We start from the raw sequence: 4115 nt of genomic DNA, 5'->3' as shown, positions 1-4115 counted from the left end.
TTTAGAATTTGAATCCAGAAATGCATAACTTAGTGAGGACAGGAGAGGTTTAAGCTCTACCTGTTTGGCGTTTTCTTGGAGCTTACCTTCGGTTTGTTCCTCCTTCAAATCCTCCATCTCAGAAGCGTTAGCTAATGGTAAGGGTGGATGAGCTACTAACTGTTGTGCACAGGCTGTTATTTCTGTATTTTCATCATCCACAGTGTGGTTGTGCACAATACATGCTTCAAGAGGATCTTTAGGATGTGTCTCATGAAATTCCTTTTCAACATGTTCGTCAATTGTGTCGACTTTGAAGCATTCATTAGGTTCAAATTTGTGTTTCATTGTGTCAAACAGGTTGAACTCCACTTCTTCTTCTCCTAATTTGAGAGTTAGTCGCCCATTTTTGACATCTATAATAGCTCCGGCAGTTGCTAAGAATGGTCTTCCCAAGATGATAGAAATTTTAACGTCTTCTTCTATCTCAAGGACAACAAAATCCATTGGAATGAAGAATTTGCCCACTTTAATCGGAATGTTCTCCAGTATTCCTATAAGATATTTAACGGATCTATCAGCCAATTGCAATGAGATTGTTGTAGGTTTCAGTTCCCTGATCTCAAGCTTTTTGCATATTGATAGAGGCATTAAATTGACGCTTGCCCTAAGATCATAAAGAGCTTTATCTATTTTCTTGTCACTAATGAGGCAAGGTATGGAGAAGCTTCCTGGATCTTTCAATTTTGGAGGCAGTTTATTTTGCAGTATGGCACTGCATTCCTCTGTTAGAGCTATTATTCCATAGTCTTCTAGCTTCCTCTTCTTTGATAGAATTTCCTTAAGAAATTTGGCATAGGATGGCATCTGAGAAAGTGCTTCAGTGAAAGGGATGTCGATGTAGAGCTTTTGTAAAAATTCCAAAAAATTCCCAAACTGCTTATCTAATTTGGCTTTCTAAAATCTCTAAGGAAAAGGTAGGGGAGGCTGGTATGGTTCTGGTAATTTCTTTGTCTTCCTCGCTTCCTCTTATTGTTGTGAGTAGCAAGTTGGTCCACTCTGGAAGTCAGCTGTTTAATTAATTTAGTTTGTTGTTGTTGAGCTACTAGGAGCCCTTCCATCATGGTTTCCATAGCCATTTTCGGTTCAGGTTGTTGGTGCTGGAGAGGTAGTGATAACTGTGCAAAGTTTTGACCTCTGTTTTGAAATCCAGGGGGTGCTGGTGGTTTGTACCCTTGTTGCTTGTTTATTGGTTGGTTCTGCTGATTGGACCATGAGAAATTTGGGTGGTTCCTCCATCCAGGGTTGTAAGTATTTGAATATGGATTGTTAGGCTGCCTCTGGTTGAAATTTCCTCCGTTATTCACATAGTTCATATGTTCTGAGGAGGGTTCATTGAAATTATTGTATTCTGAATTCATGTATCTCCCTCCATAGCTGTCTTCATGTTGACTGTTTGTACTAACTGTGTTGGCTTGCATCTTCTCGAGTTGTCTTGTGAGCTGATCAAATTGAGCATTTATCATGCTTAGGGCGTCTACTTCTAGTACACCTACAGTTTTTCTCGTATTTCCTCTTTCATTCGACCACTCATAGTTATGGTATGCCACCCTTTCTAAAAGTTCAAGTGCTTGTGGCACTGTTTTCTCTATTAGATCACCTTCTGCAGTTGAATCAACTATGCTCCTTGTAGAGGGTAGTAACCCATTATAGAAGTTTTGCACTAATAGCCAATCTTTTATACCATGATGTGGACATTCTCTTTGCAGATCTTTATATCTTTCCCATGCGTCATATAGTGATTCTCCTTCCTTTTGTCTGAAGGTGTTGAGCTTAAGTCTTAGTTTTGCAGTCTTTGCGGGTGGAAAGTACCTTGCTAGAAAAGCTTGAGAGAGATTCTCCCAATTAGTGAACGTTCCTGCTAGTTGAGAGAGTAACCACTTCCTTGCTCTATCTCGAAGGGACAATGGGAATGCTCTGAGTCTTATTGCTTGATCAGACACTCCATTCATCTTGAATGTATCACATAGGGCAAGAAAGCACTAGAGGTGATAGTGTGGGTTTTCTGTAGGCGAACCTGCAAACTGGGTTTGTTGAATCATTTGGAGCCATGCTGGTTTTAGTTCAAAATTGTTGGCTTCCACTGTGGGTTTAGTAACACTGGGCTGAAATCCTTTGACAGATGGAGCTCTGTAATCTCTTAAGAGTCTTGGTCTGTCATTGTTATCGCCCATGGTTGGAAATTCAGGATCTCCTTAACTGTGCTCTTGATGTTTGCTTTCTCTCCTGATGGCTTTCAGAGTTCTGTCTATTTTCGGATCACAGTCCAATATTTCTTCTTCTGGCCTTGTTATGGTTAGATACCAGATCGAGAACCTGAGAGAAAAGAAGAAAAATATAACCAGTAAAATAAAATTATATAATAAATATAATTACCTAAATCAACTAAATTGCCTATCGCTTGATATTACTAAAGCCAAAGAATCCCCGTCAACGGCGCCAAAAACTTGTTTGCCTGGTTTTACAACCCCACAAGTGCCCGGAACGCTAACAAGTAATAAAGTGATAAGTAGAATATCGTTCTCACGAGGACCTTTGTTTAGCAAGTATCAATCTACATAGTAATTTTCACTGTCTAGTCTACCAAATATTTAGGGAATGAAGTTTGTTAACTTTAAACACTAGAATAGTAAACTTAAAATGAAGTAATCTATTTTTTTGGAACAATTCTGGAATTAGGTTTTCACACTTGAATCGTATTAGGGATGTTATCTCGTTTATTTACTAAATTGAGGTTCGTTTTCTTTGATGGAAATTAGCCCTAAGTTATCTTATATCCTCTCTCAAGGCATCTAGGGTGTATTTTAATTAACTCAAACCCTACTTTCGTGGTGATCAAATTAATTAAAATCCTTTAAGACCTTTGACCAATTTTTAGGTTCCACAAAGGTATCAGCCAATATCTAGGTTAGATTTCCTAGGTTCAAGATCTTTATTTTCTAATATTAATCTTCACCTTTCAGTCCTTCAATCAACATCTACAATCATGTCTAAGTGGGTATCATCACATAGCATGCATTAGGATCACAAGAAATCAAATCAAGAAACGAATCTCAAATCCAGTAAATAAAACTTAATGTTCATCCATAATAATAATTACAAGCATTACTCTCCTAAATCCAGAATAAGGAAACTACTCACTCATGGTGAGTTCAACAAACATCATAATAAAAGGTAAAAACAATAAAAAGAAGATCATGTAAAAGAAATAAAGCAATAGAAATCTATCTAGAGAGATGAAATGAAGAAACTGAAGATAGTTGCAGCTTTGATCTTGTGGAACAGTCGCAGCCTTCAGCAACACTCCTGATGACAGTCGTCTTTTTTTCCGAAGAACCTTTCTTTTGACGTTTTCTTTGATATTTATATTGATAGCTCTAGGGTTAGGTTACTCTGAGTCCAAAGGGCCTTAGGAGTCTCGTTTTTATCCGAAAACAAGAGGGAAATTCGAGTTATAAAACTGGCTGCAGCTGTAGCACCCTCCCTGCAGCAACTCCGTACATTCTACTTTTCCGGTGACCAGTGTCAGTCCGGATAGCTAGAACATCCAGAAAAATATTTAAACTAAAGTGAGGAACTATAATTAACTCAAATATTAATAAGAAAAATTTAAGAAAAATTTTAAAAATAAAATACAACCAAGTTAAATAAGCCGGTGCCCTAGCGATGGGTAACCCAATGAAAAGTTACGGTTCTTGCAACTAGGAGCCCTAAACCTAGGGAAAAATTCATAAAATAATTTTTGGGACTTCAGAGAAGGGTCATTGAGGTTCCTAAGGCATTAGAATGCCAAGAAAATACTTAGAAAAATTTTTCAATCGGTACAGACAATTTTGGTCTGTTAAGCCAAACGGAGGGCATTTTGATCATTTCGCCTTCAGAGGTAATTTTTGGCCACTTGTCCAGTTAAGTAAATAATTATTATGACACAAAATATGAATAAATATTGCTAAAAATTAAATTGAAATTAAGTAGACAAGAAAAGGAAAGAAAATGAAAGAAATTGGAATTATGACATCATTATGATGTCATTAAACATCCTCCCACTCAATTAAACTTTGACACATGGCATTAAC

At 37.3% G+C, this 4115-nt stretch overlaps 1 non-coding gene across 1 annotated transcript; it reads left to right on the top strand.

Annotated features, from left to right (window-relative positions):
- Window positions 1–1719: 1719 nt before the first annotated feature.
- On the top strand, window positions 1720–1826 carry LOC131176115 (small nucleolar RNA R71). The gene has a single exon (XR_009146243.1). It is a non-coding gene; the product is annotated as a small nucleolar RNA R71 (small nucleolar RNA).
- Window positions 1827–4115: the final 2289 nt, after the last annotated feature.

The sequence above is a fragment of the Hevea brasiliensis genome, chromosome 18 (assembly GCF_030052815.1).
Source record: "Hevea brasiliensis isolate MT/VB/25A 57/8 chromosome 18, ASM3005281v1, whole genome shotgun sequence".
In the NCBI taxonomy this organism is placed as follows: Eukaryota; Viridiplantae; Streptophyta; class Magnoliopsida; order Malpighiales; family Euphorbiaceae; genus Hevea; species Hevea brasiliensis.
The sequence above is the reverse complement of the archived record's forward strand: the minus strand, read 5'-3'. Positions and strand labels throughout refer to the sequence as shown.